The sequence below is a fragment of the Euleptes europaea genome, chromosome 7 (assembly GCF_029931775.1).
Source record: "Euleptes europaea isolate rEulEur1 chromosome 7, rEulEur1.hap1, whole genome shotgun sequence".
NCBI lineage: Eukaryota > Metazoa > Chordata > Lepidosauria > Squamata > Sphaerodactylidae > Euleptes > Euleptes europaea.
The window spans coordinates 18425611-18439853 of record NC_079318.1 but is presented as its reverse complement, the minus strand read 5'-3'; positions in this window follow the sequence as shown (position 1 = coordinate 18439853).

Genomic DNA, 14243 nt, shown 5'->3' with positions numbered 1-14243 from the left:
CGCCGCGGCCGTCCACGAAGAAGCCAGCGGGGGACGCCGCCGGGTCCCAGGCGGCGGCGGCGGCGGCGGGGAAGAAGAAGGGGGGGAACTCGGCGACCGCCACCACCACCCCCCCGGCCCCGACGCCGCCCTAGCCTCGATCCCGCGCCGAGGAGGTCGCCCTTCTTCTTCTTCTTCCTGCCGCCGCTCCCACTGGAAGCCTTTTCCCGCGGCCGGCGCAGTCGTCAGGGTCGCCCCCCTCCCCTCCCCCCGCGCGCGCCTCTTCCTCGCTCCTTGCCCCCCCCCCTCCGCCAACGGCTACACGCAGCCGTTGGTCGCGGCTCCTTCTCCTCCGCGCCGCCGCCCGGTGTGTCTCCGCGGCGGGGGAGGCAGGCAGGCAAACGGGGGCGGGCTTCGGCGACTGTTTCCCCAGGAATCCCCGCTGGTGAGGCTGCTCCCGGCCGCCGGTGGTGCTTGTGTTGCTGCCGCCGCCGCCCCTGCCGCCGGTGCCGTTTCCTTGTGGCTGGCGAGTCTCTCAGCCGCCGCCGCCGCCGTCTTCCTCCGCCTCAATTCGCTTCAGTTCAGGCAGTGCTGGCGGCGGGGAGGGGAGGGGATAGGGGCCGGGGAGGGGGCAGCCGAGGAGGAGCAGGGGCGGGGCGGCCGTTAATCAGAGGGCGGCGGCGTTCGGCCCCGCCCCTCGCCCCGCCCCTCGCGACGCTGGCAGAGAGAGAGAGAGAGAGAAGTTCTCGCTGGTGTGAGCTGTGGGGGGGGGGGGCGTCGCGGCGCGCCGATGCGCGCGCACGCGAGGCTTCCCCTCTCTCTGCTCTTTCTCCTCCCCCACCCGCACCCCCAATATGTCTGGTGCTTCGGTGTGACTAGAACCGGCGCGCGTGCTCGACGCGCGCACAGACGGCTCAGCGCCGCTGCCTGCTACCGCGCTCCAGGATGGTTGGAACGCGTGAATGCCGCCTGATACTCAATCTGAATCAGACCCCCTCCCTCCGTCCCTCCGTCCCTCCCTGGTCCGTCCGAGTCGGCGTGGTGTGCTCAGGCCGGCAGCGGCTCAGCCCTTCGCGTCCCCTGCTTCCCTTGGAACTGGGGAGGCCGGGGATCGAACCTGGGACCTTCCGGCAGCGGCTCAGCCCTTCGCGTCTCCTGCTTCCCTTGGAACTGGGGAGGGCGGGGATCGAACCTGGGACCTTCCCGCGCGCCGCGCTGATGCCCCGCCCCGAACACATGAAGCTGCCTTATACTGAGTCAAGCCCTTGGGTCCATCCAAGTCAGTGTTGTACTGCTCAGACCGGCAGCGGCTCCCCAGAGGTCTTTCACATCACTTACTTCCTAGTCCCTTTAACTGGAGATGCCGGGGATTGAACCTGGGACTGAGCCACAGCCCCTCCCATGGTTCTCCAGGGTCTCAGGTAGAGGTCTTTCGCGTCATCTATTTGCCTGAGTCCCTTTAACTGGAGATGCCGGGGATCGAACCTGGGACCTTGTGCGAGCGAAGCGGATGCTCTACCACTGAGCCGCAGTCCCTCCCCATGGCTCTCCAGGGCCTCAGCGAGAGGTCTTTCGCATCACCTACTGCTTGCCTGGTCCCTTTAACTGGAGGTGCTCGGGATCGAACCTGGGACCTTGTGCGAGCGAAGCGGCTGCTCTACCACTGAGCCGCAGCCCCTCTCGGTCTGTGTTTCCCTTCCCCTCGATTGTTAATGACAGCGCGCGAGAAACTCCTCAGGGGGGGGGAACTCTTGTGACTTCACCCATCTAACGTTGGGGGGGGGTGGAGCTCGGTCACGTGCTGCTGGCGGGGGAAGTCCCGACCGGGGCGCGTTACTACTAGCGCGCATGCGTGCAGCGTTTTACGGAGAGGGGATCTTTATATGCGAGCGGGATCGCGCTTCCGATTGTGTCGCGGCGGGGCCGCCGCCCCCCCCCCCGCCCTTCCTTTCGTAAGGTGTAAGGAATGGGGCGGGGCTGAGAGGAAGGCGGCGCGCTTGCGCGGGCGGCGCGAGGAGCGGTTCCCTCTCTGCCCCCTTAAAGGGGCCGCCGAGAAGCGCGGCGGTCCTAAAGGAAGAGGCGAAGGGAGGGGAGGGAGGCAGAGCAGCCGGCCTGTTAAGCAGGTTCATAAGGACATAAGAAAAGTCATGCTGGATCAGACCAAGGTCCAGCAGTCTGCTCACACAGCGGCCAACCAGGTGCCTCTAGGAAGCCCCCAAGCAAGGCGACTGCAGCAGCAGCAGCATCCTGCCTGTGTTCCAAATTGCACCTAAGATAATAGGCATGCTCCTCTGTTCCTCCAAGGCTCATCTCTCATCGCTCGCGGCCGGCTTGCAAGATCGGGCGAGGCTTGCTCTTCCGATGGACCGGCGTTGGCCTGGCGGCCGCGGGGACCGATTGCATTGCCTGGAGGGGGGCCCGGCAAGCTCTAGCGAGAGTGGGGGTGGAGGGGTGGGCACGCTTCCCTCTGTCGGAGTCCGTTTGTGCAATGCGAAGCTTTGCCTTGGGTTTGCCGTCCTCTAGATGCACGTGTTTTCCCACCCGAATTCTCAAAACTGGAAAATAAGGGATTTGAGAACTGGGATGGGGAAAATGTGCATCTAGAGAGCAGCAGATCCAAGGCAAAGCCTCCCATGCGTATCGGGTTGTGTGTGTGTTAAGTGCCGTCAAGTCGCTCCCGACTCATGGCGACCCGATGAATGGAAGTCCTCCAAAATGTCCTATCTTTGACAGCCCTGCTCAGATCCTGCAAATTGAAGGCCGTGCGTATAGGGTTGCCACCTTCCAAATGCGCACAGAAGGGCACACAAATAGTAACTACATGCTAAGAAGTGTGTTGTGTATCTTAAATGCATCCAATATACACATGTTTTTTACTTCAATACAATTTAGCATCCAAAATCGTCAAGGTAAGTACAAAAAAATCCAAATATATGGTATAGTACTATCTTTTCTTATATTTCAGGGATCTCGGGTGAGTTTCAAGGTGGAAGAGGAAGACGGCTGTTTCGGTTCTTCATCAGTTCCCCTTCATGCAGCTAATAATTCTTCTATATTGTTTCTTGCTGTCAGATCCTATAGCATTATTCTGTACTTCATGGACCTTCCTAATGCCAGACTTCAGGCTTCAACTTGTATACCTAGTACACACAGTATCAGTTTGAGGCTGATATCTAGGGTTGCGTCCTCCAGGTACTAGCTGCAGATCTCCTGCTATTACAACTGATCTCTAGCCGATAGAGATCAGTTCACCTGGAGAAAATGGCCGCTTTGGCAATTGGACTCTATGGCATCGAAGCCCCTCCCCAAACCCCGCCCTCCTTAGGCTCCGCCCCAAAACCCTCCCACCGGTTGTGAGGAGGGACCTGGCACCCCTACGTGCATAAATGGCCTCCGGAGTATCATTTTTCTAGTAGTCCAGGCACCGAAAATGGAAGGGGCGCGCACATGGGCTCCCTTGAACCCTAAAACCCCACATGCACGCCAGTTGGTAACTCAGCTGTTTTGACTGGGGGAGTGGGGCGCAACCGTGGGGTTTCTTCCAGTCAGGATCCACCCCATCCCATCTCCCCCAGCAAAACCGCTTGAGCAGCTGCTCTCACAACCTCGCCTAAGCCATTAACCCTGCAGGGTCGACCAGTGGCGGACTGGCCAGGGTGTCAGCTTGCCCGATGGCAAGTGGGCCCCTGATGAAGTGGGCCCCCTTAAACATTAGACAATATGTTAAATGTTAATGACCTTTTAGTAGCTTGAAAATATAATTAATTTATTTAAAAATATTTTTAAATCAATTATTACAATCTGTATTTACATTTAGTATCTACTGTATACTGCCAGCATTGTGTACAATATATGTACTCTTTAATTACTAAAAAATATACATTTATTTAGCAAAAATTTTAATTGTACCTTTTTTCCGCTTACGCATTTTTTGAAAATTTTATTTATTATACAATTAAATGATAGCCTTATAGTTGTGGGTGGGCCCCCTTTGTCTCCTGGCAACCAATATTTTTAGACCCAGCCCGCCACTGGGGTCGACTGCGAAGGAGGGCCCATGGGTGCAAAAAATGACCGCCTTCCATGCTGAAGGTTTCGTGTTTACTGCCTCTCTTGAACTCTTGTGTCCTGCTGCCAAAGACGTCAGTTACCTGATCCTGTAAATGTCATTGTCCGCGGTGTTCGTACCCTCCCCTTGCCCCCCCTCCTCTTTTCCTGCTGGAGCTTTAGAAGCTCACCACAGCAGCAGGAGACTACAAATAACTCTCTTCCTCTCTGCAATCTTTAGTAAGGGGGGGAAAATTGGGAAAGTGTGTTTCCTCTTTTTTTAAAAAAAATCCTTCTAAAATCTGGGTGTTAATATAAACACAGTAGAGACAGTAGAACTAGAGAAGTTCAGCTTTCCAAAGTGGAACTTTTGTATTCCAGATCCCACTGTACTGTCATGTGCTACATTTGCCAAGGCAAGGTATTAATTTCTCTTGTTCATAAGGTATCTTTGCCGTGAAGACAATTTTATGCTTCCATACCTGGAAATGAGGCCCATAAAGCAGAGTAGGGCTTTCTTCCAAGAAACATACATAGGCTCAGATTGTAAAAGGCATAGATAAATGGATTAAGCAAGACAGCTTTTATGATTGCTTGTTATACCAAGCATATTTTCATGAAAGTCCAACAGATTTCAAAGGAGCTTCACAAATACTTGCTGCCTGATCATATGCATGCTTTATAGATATATCATTCTTATTATGTAGCTATCTAAACTGTTACATTTTTTTCTCTTTTTTATTTCCTTTGCTGTTTGTATTTTGTATTTTGTTTTTTTCTTTCTGTTTGAAAATTTATTTAAAATCTTTAATAAAAAAAGGAGATGGAAATAAGCACAGCCCCCCATCACATGTCTCCCCTGCTCATCTATAGTAGGATGTGTAGATTCTGTTACAAAAAAGGGGGCACTGGAGGTGAGGGGGGGTGTTGTCTCCCTCACCTTTGAGGACTGTCTTCCCTGCCTGGCTTTTTTCTGGAAAGGGAGAGAGACTGGGTGAAAAATGCCTCAGGGATGTTTTAAGAGGTCTGAAGACAGAAAGGCTTCAAACTGACCCTTTGAATGACATACATTTTTAGATATATGCATTGTGTGCAGACCGTAAAACTACTCTTAGGAGTGTTACTGTAGTTAACTGAACTGGTTAACTTATTTAAATGGCGTCAGCAGTCTAAGAAGAACTTGTTTATTCAGAGGGTCTGGTCATTCATTGATTCTTTTTCTATTTGCTTCTTTGTTTAGGGATCTACTGGCACATTCTTTTACTTTCTTTCAAGTAACAGTTCTTTCCTTATGTACATATGTGCACTCCGTTCCCATTTTCTTTTGAGAAAGATCCTGATGCTTTCATGAATCCTGATTAATATTCTCACTAGGCAACTGCCCCAATTACCATGGGATTGCTCTGTTCTTCCCATTGAAGCAACAACAAAGAGGGGACATAACTCTCCTTGTGACCCTGTTGCGCCAAATCTGGTGATCGCATGTCCCTGGGTGTCGCCTAGTTTTACAGCTTTATCCTGTAAGTTTCCTCCCTTTTCTTTCCCTAAAATAGAAAGTTGCTCCAGTCAGTAACAACCTTTGCGGAACCTACCAGCCAACTTAGACAGTAACAGTGGTAAGCCCCAAGTGTCTTGAGGGCCACGTACCAGCTAGGTCTATAATATTCTGTCTTCTTTTAAGTGCTTCTCAGCCAATGCTTCCTTCATTGTTAAAACTCGCTCAGGGTCAAAAGGGTGGAGGGGGGGGAGAGCTTTAAGCATTGTCTGGCTTCATTTTGATCATTCTATCTGCCAAAAGTCTATTGACGTTCTTGAAACATTCCTCTGTCTTCCTGCTAGTGCTGACCTGATTTTCAACTCTGCTAAAAATCTGATCATCCACATGTGGAATAGAGTTGCAGCTCATTCCACGTAGGCCAGCAAATAACATCTCACCTGCTAGGAGTGTGTTTTTTTTAGGGAGGGGAGGAATGGTGAAGAACTATAGTTAGTAACTGAATAGCTGCCTGTTTTTTGTTTTGTTTTTAATTCTAATAAAAAAATTATTCAGTAAAAACAAGTTGAATACGAGCTTTACAAATTCGTCTCCAATTCTATAAACAGATGATATAGCCACTGCATTCATTTCACTATGCTATTCAGAATAACATTCCTTTAGTTTATCCAACTATTCCTCTTTATTGGAAGTTATGTTCTGTTATACTAACAATATATTACTTTCCAATTTGAAGTGTGTTGGGGGGGGTCATTCCATTTTTTAAAAAGCAAAATTTTGCTTGTTTGCCTCTCTTTGTTGTGTTGTTTTTGGCTGGAATATAATTGTTTGGTTATAAATCCACTTCCAACATGCAGAAATGGCTTTAGAAAGCCAGCCTCTCATAACAACAGTTTCATCATACTGGTAGCTAAATTCCTTGAAGTAGTTATATAAAGACCAGAAAAAGTGTTCAAACAAATGCTAAACTGGTGTGAAAATGTACTTCAAATGATCAGTGCATCAGCCATACATGGAACTTAGAAAACACCAGCTAGGTACCAGCAGTAAATACGTAAGTAACGAAGTATCTTGGACTTTTCAAGCCTTGTGCTAAACCACTTCATTCAGAGCAGTCCTCTAGAAACAAACTTCTTTTCCTGAGGATTGCCTGGAGCAAGATCTGGGGATCCCACCTCACAATCTCCCTTCTATTGCAGTTGGGGTCGGGATTTCCCACTTAGACCACTTCAACTATGGATTGTCCTGAAGAAACAAAACAACACCATCTACCACCCCTAGGATGTACTTCCCTAAAGAAGCATGCAGTTAGTTCTGTGAGCCCATGAGAATTTTAGACATGCCATTTTCCCCCCTTCAAACAGCAGCAGTTTTGAAAATTGAGGGGGGCTTGATTATCGCAGAAAGAAAAAAGGTCCAACCTTCCATTGGACTAACACAATCCCCCTTGCATAAATTTAAGCAGCTCTTTGGATTCCAACCATTGCACATAAGACAAAATGGGATGTGCAAAAATATGATAACATGGTACTTTGGTCTCTATGAAACTCATTGTACATAATGAAGAAACACTAAATGCACAAACAACATGGGGCATAATAGCAAATGAAGAACCAGTCAGTGGCATAACCCTTTTTTTAAAAGGTCAATGCATTTAAAATTCTATGAACAGAGAACTTGGAAAGCAATTGTACTTTTCTAAAAGGTAAAGGTCCCCTGTGCAAGCACCGGGTCATTCCTGACCCATGGGGTGATGTCACATCCCAACGTTTCCTAGGCAGGCTTTGTTTACGGGATGGTTTGCCAGTGCCTTCCCCAGTCATCTTCCCTTTACCCCCAGCAAGCTGGGTATTCATTTTACCGACCTCGGATGGAAGGCTGAGTCAACCTTGAGCCGGCTACCTGAAACCAACTTCCGTTGGGATCGAACTCAGGTCGTGAGCAGAGCTTGGATTGCAGTACTGCAGCTTACCACTCTGCGCCACTCTGTACTTTTCTACCCAGAGCTAAAGGAACTGTTTTGGAGTTGTGTGTGTGTATGTTTTAAATCTCCTTTCCATTCTGATTCATTTAGACTACCCAGGAGTAAAAAGGCACTCTCTAGGTTTGCACAACGGGATTGGTTCATATAAGTAACATTGAATGTTGACTTGCATATGTTACTGCATATATTACCTTAACCTCATAATTGTCATAACCTCAGTGCTTCAGAACTTCAACTAACAAGCATTGTGATGTATTTATCGTATTTGTAGTCCGCCTCTTCTCTGAGGCGCTTGAGCCAGTATAGTGGAGCTATCTTATCTTCCACCCTGTGAGACAGGATAGGCTGAGACATGGTGATTTTGCCTGTTGCCATCCAGCAGCCTTCACAGCTGAGCAGGGATTTGCAAAAGGGGCCTCCTAAATATTTTGGGGTGCTTGAAAAGTTTTGAATACAGAGAAGTAAACCCTTTTTTAGAATTTTTAAACAAATGCTGAATGTAAAGTGTGTTTTCGCTCTTACTATCTGGTCCACACAATGGTGTTCTTTGATTAATATGACAACCATTTTTGGAATAAACCCTGATGAAACCTTTTGTATGGAAGCACATATTCAGTCATTGCCATTTTAATGCAAATGTTTACGAACTGTTTGTTAATGTTGTATTCATGCTAGTATAAATTACATCAACTAAATAAAGTTTGTACCTCTGTGAAGGTTTCTATTGTGCTTTACCTTAATCCACTGTGAGAGGAGGACTAGGTTTATATTGTTTAGCTTTTCCATCATTTTAAATGGTAGTCATCTGTAAGCGACATTCAAAGTTGTATTCCTGAAACCCAAGTTTTCCTCTCCATTATTTTCAGGTAGCACCTAAGAAGTTCTAAACTTGACTCGTTGGGTTGATACATGTAAATTACTAAGAAAATATACCTGTTAGTATGGGTAAGGGATTTTAGACAAGCCGAAAGGCACATGGAAAAGTCAGTTGCTACTCCCACAATGTAAAGTATTTAGCATTCAGTCTTTTTTTTTTCTTAATATGCCCCTACACAATGAAACAAAATATGTGCATCCTTTGCCACATTGTCTTTGCAAAGCTGGTCTGTTTGGTCATGCGCAGAAAAAGCTAGGCACTGAGACTGGGAATGTATTGACATGAACAAGATGAATGACCCCCTAGGAACTGCGCATTTGTATACTAGTTTCCACCACCTTTTCATCCTTTTGTAGCCCATTTCAGTTCACATGCAGATTAACGCAGACCAAGTCCTTACCAAACACTCTTTCTTTCTCACTTTAGTTTGGAAGGTAGACAGGAGAATCTAAATATTTATGAGGTTTCCTCCCCCCCCTCTCCCTGGTTTATGATGCGCTGTTGTTGAATGTTGAGGAATTACGCTAATGAATGCATGCCTGCACACACAGACACAGAAACCAGGCGAAGGGGGAAAACACACACAAAGCTTTGTCAGCTCTAATGTCGGCACTTACCAAACAGTTCCCATGGAAAAAAAGGAAGAAGGAGAAAGGGAAGCAAACACATTTAAAATCTGTTGCCAAGAGGAAAACTGTACAGGGGAACACAGAAGGGAACAAAGTTGCCTCTTTGCTTTCCTCGGCTGCAAATGCAGTTCATTTCAGCTCAGACAAATGGCGAAATAAAACATAATAACTTAAAAATGAAAGCTTCCCTGATATTCTCTTGCTGGTATGGGTTCAGTAATGCAAAGAAAATTTCTATATTGTACGTGAAGAGTTTCCTCTGAAATAAAAAGTAATGAAAGACCCAGCTCTTTTTCATCTCTTATACAGCGTGCATTATTTGTCTCTGAAAAAAATTATATATGTGTGAATATCACCGAGGAGGCCTGGGTGGCTTAGTCATATTGCTGTTTCATGATACAACTTTGTGAAAATGCAATCCTGATGTGGCAAAGGTTCTAGTTCTTGCTCAGATAAACTCCCACCTAGACTACTGCAAGCTTCTCTCTGGCTTCCCCTTGTCATGGCCAGGCCTTTTCCATCTAAACTTCGCTGCCACATATGATTCACTTCTTCTCACTCATACTGTGTGAGACCGTATTCATGTGTCTGCCTCGGCTTCCCATCTCATTCGCATCCAGCACAAGCTCCTTCGGCCACTTCCAGCCGTGGTTTCATATGTGGCCTCAGCTCAACAGAGAACTGCATGTGCAAATGAATCCTGCACACAATCTTCCCCACTCCACAGCTGGCACTGTGCGTGCCATGTACACTGATCCCATCGTATTATTTGCTGAGAGAAAAGGGTTTTTAAAAATACCAAAAAACAAAGTGGTGACTATTTTCCATTTTGACAGCATAAATGCATGATTAAATAAGATTTCCCACATCTGTATGTGAATGCAGAGTTCCTTTTAATATAGGTATTGCAAAACTATATGTTAAATAATCTGCAAAGTTTTACAGATGGATGAACATGTTTTATTAAAATGCTGGAAGTGAAATATGGACTGCTGCAATATATTGCCGAAGATTAATCTTTTCTACTTTTAATCAGCGCTAACCCCCACCTTTTTTATTCCCTAGCATTCACAAAGCTGAAGTAAAAAAAAAAAAATTTGCCATAGCAATTTTACTGTTACCTTCCACAACTGAACACTAGGATGTGACATTTTAAAATATGCTTTCTGTGCTACCATTTAAAAACTTGTTAGGCGATGCAGAATGTCTACGTGTTCCTGGACTGCAAAAGGATTTTGCTATCTAACCCCTTCTATTTGCATTTCTGTCTGTTGGGATTTCCAAAATGTTACCCTAATAAATGTGTTCCAGTTTTTATTGTAGTTTGTTTTCAAGTTGTCCAATTTCAAATGTAATTGAATCCAATAAAGCTATCTACATTTCATTTATTCAAAGACCATCATTTATGTCAGCCTCAATATTGACATTGCCATTTTCATTTACTTTGCTAAGGACTTTGTTGAATGAAAATTCACTTTGGGCTGGCTGCAGAAATTACATTGCAGTGTAGAATATGCTACACACTAGGAGGTGGAAGAGCCATTTGCTGCTGGAGTAGCGTCGGCAGGGAGTGGGAAAGGCCTCCCAGAGAATGGTCAGGTGAGAGCACTTCCAAACGGGTTGGGGGAGCTGAATACAACTCTGATGGAGATGCCCTTTGCAAGCACAGATGGGAAGAATTTTTATTCCTTTTCCAAAATCAAGGCTATACGGAAGAGGAAACATGAAATAGAATCAATATCTGGCAGGACAAAACCATAAATTTTAGAGGGGAGTCATTCCATGTGCTAAGATGGGCATGAGTCACAGAAGGTTATCTGTATGATGGCCACAGCAAAGCATTTACCCATCAGTGTAGTGGTTAAGAGCAGTGGTTTGGAGCGGTGGACTCTGATCTGGAGAACTGAGTTGGTTTCCCCATTTCTACACATGAAGCCAGCTGGGTGACCTTGGGCTAGTCACTGCTCTCTCAGCCCCACCTACCTCACAGGGTGTCTGCTGTGGGGAGGGGAAGGGAAGGTGATTGTCAGCCGGTTCGATTCTTCCTTAAGTGGGAGAGAAAGTCAGCATATAAAAACCAACTCTTCTTCATAATTCAAAAGATGGCCAATTTATGTGATGACAGATGGAAAAATTGGTAAAATGGGGGGGGGGAGAATACTTTAACCTATGAGCATTCTCTCAGGGTTGTACTTGCCAAGCAAGCTCCTGGAGGGGGGTGATATTTCTGTTTCCCTGTGTATTCACCTAAAAAAGGGTGTATGGTTGCAGCAGGACACTCAAACCCACATCTCTAGAGATCCCAACATTTATATGATCCCAGGGCTTCTACCAGTCATGCCACAGTCTCCCTTAAACTGGTGTGGCACTCTATTCCCGTTGTTCCTCCCTTGTGTCTTGCATATGGGCAGCAGTGGGCTGACATGAGGAGGACACTACCACGTTATTGTACATTGGTGGGCTGCTTCCGTTGCTGCCTGTCCCAGGGGCTTCATTGGCATGCTGTTCCCATGATCAGTGAGAGTTGCCGGCATTACTGTGGATTCTGATGCAATTGCACCTCTTTGGTCCTCTGCCCCTCAGTGAGCAATCTTTTTAAAAAATCTGCTGTGCTGACTGAGCACAGGTTACTGACTTGCTGCACCGAGCCAGCATCATACCACTATCAGCATCCTGGGATGGGGCAGTCAGTAATTCAGCATGCAGCCTAAGGAGGTCTTGTGGTCTAATTTCTTGGATGCCTTCAAGAAAATGTGGAACTATATACCTCTTACAAGTGCATCCTAAACTTGGGGAAAGGGGGCCCAGACGTCCCATGAAGATCCCTTAACTCGGGTGGGGAACCTTTTTTCTGCCAAGGGCCATTTGGATATTTATAACATCATTTGCAGGCCATACAAAATTATCAACTTAAAATTAACCGTCCAAGCCCCAAGCAGGCAGCTGCCCCAGATGACCCCCCCTACATGTGCGGGCAAGCGGGCAGGCACTCGCCCACCTGGTGGCACAGGATGGTCTGTTGCACCAGCCGGGTGTAGCCGTCCAGCCATACACTGGAGTTGCTCCTGCTCCGCATGGTCGGGGCCAGATTCTACAGCTGGCTCGTGCTACCTCCTCCTGCAGGGATGAAATGAGGACACACTGGCTAAGAACTCATCCCCGCACATTCTGGCCCTGCCCCCTTTAACCCCTCCATTGTCGCCACTTCCGCCCCCAGCCCTCTTGTAGTACAGAGGGAATACGTTTTTCCACAGCCCAGGTGGGAAAGGGTTAACACAGTTTCTTGGGCGGTCCTGGCAGCTCCATAGCTAATGAGTCTTCTGCAACGGGGGAAAAAGGTTCCTTTTCTCAGCAAAACAAACTCACATCCGCCTTGAATAGAGGCTATTCCTGTCCGCGGGAGGGGGCGGATCACCAGTCTTAGATCCTTCTGAGTTAGAGATCTGCCAGGGCCACAAAGGGCCAGACCAAATGATTTTGCGGGCCTTAAATGGCCCCCGGGCCTGACGTTCCCCACCCCTGCCTTAACTGAATGACGATTAACTGGAGCCAGTCCAGTACTTTTAATGGAACCACAGAACAACATGTTTGAGAATCACGCAGAATAACATGTTTAAGGCACTGAATAGCTCACCTGATAGGAAATTGTTCTTCACAAATTATTAGCACAGTTTGGGTGATAAGGATGGCATTCCATCCAGAGCTTCTGTTGAAAAGAAATCCATCAAGATTAGGAATACCGTTAAATAATATTGATCATGAGCCTGATATTCCGTCACAGGAAAATGCAATCGTTAACTTTTCTGTTGAGTATCTTTTGGTTCTGGATTCAAACTCAAGGGTCCCAGTGATTCAGCCTCTGTTATTAAGAGGAGAAATTGTCCCTGTATAAGCCTAATGACTGAGAAGCAAAAATGCCTATATATTTCCATTCACCTCGAACAAATGAACTAAACAACAGTCTAACACTCTCACCACAGCTTTTTAAGGCAATAATTAGCCATTTCTGCAAAGTTCCCTGGAAATTAGCATGGGTGCAATTTAGTCATCTTTCATAACAGCGTGTTTCTTTACGCACTCTGGTCTACAATTTATTGTGTTAGTTGAGACTTCTGGCATTTACTAAAATGACAAAGTTATGTTTTGTTTTTTTCTTGAGAGACAGCCTCTTGGGTTTAGATAAGGAAATGACTGAGCACAACACTTTGGGATTGGGTTGCTGTGACAGATAAGGGGGTGATCTGCAGTAAGAGCTGACAGACCAAGAGTGGGCAGAGCCAGAGAGCTGACACTCTGAGCTCTGAGAGACAGAAAAGCATTCAAAGCTTAGGACACAGCCTGGGTAGAAGGCTGTGAAGGTAGTCGAAGCATTGGGACCCAGCCTGAGAGGAGGCTGTGATAGATTGGAAGCTTGGTAGCGAGACGGAGCGGAAGCCAGACTGTGAACCTGAGTGGTTCTGTTAAAGCCGAAGCTACTGACACACACAACCTGTGGTAGCGACAGGAGTGAGAATTGGGTTAGAGAGGGCCCATTCTCACGTCACAAAGGGGAATTAGTCTCTGAGGTAGAGCTATTCCGGTAGCAGGGAGGTGTGGAGGATTACAGCCACTGAGGTGGGGTAGTCAGGGACAGAGTCCCTAGGCTGGGGACAGAGTCTGAGAGTCTGAATCTGAGTAACAGTTCTGAGGGACAGAACTAAGCTTGAAACTGAGAACTAAAGGAACTTGAGTGAAGAAAACATCTAAGATATCTCTCTGAAGTAATCTTATGTAGATAAACCTGACTTTGAGTTCCCCCTCCAATTTCTGCCTTTTCCTTGAAAACCACTCTCTGTGAGTTCTGTTCAATAAACTTCCCTGTTTTGTCTGTTAAACTTAAAAAGCCTCTTGTGTCATATTTCTCTCTGAGGTAAATACTGGCGTGGGACTGGAGGAGAAGGAAAATAATCTCCTCACAAATACACTCAGGCCAACGCTTTTCCCTCAGCATATACGGCCGGGCTGAGAGAGTGGGATATTGAAGCGGTTGAAAGGGGAGTGCATCAATTGCCCTGGGAAAAAATGCCCTTTTCCTTTAATAGAGGTTTATTGGGCTGTTCTTTATCTGGTGATGTTATTTACTGCCATGCCATGAAAAGCTTCATGAATTAGTTTTCACAAATTAAGTCTCTGTTGTAGGGACAGGACATTTCTCTCCAGGCCTGTTGGCAAGGATGACCCCACAGAGGTAGA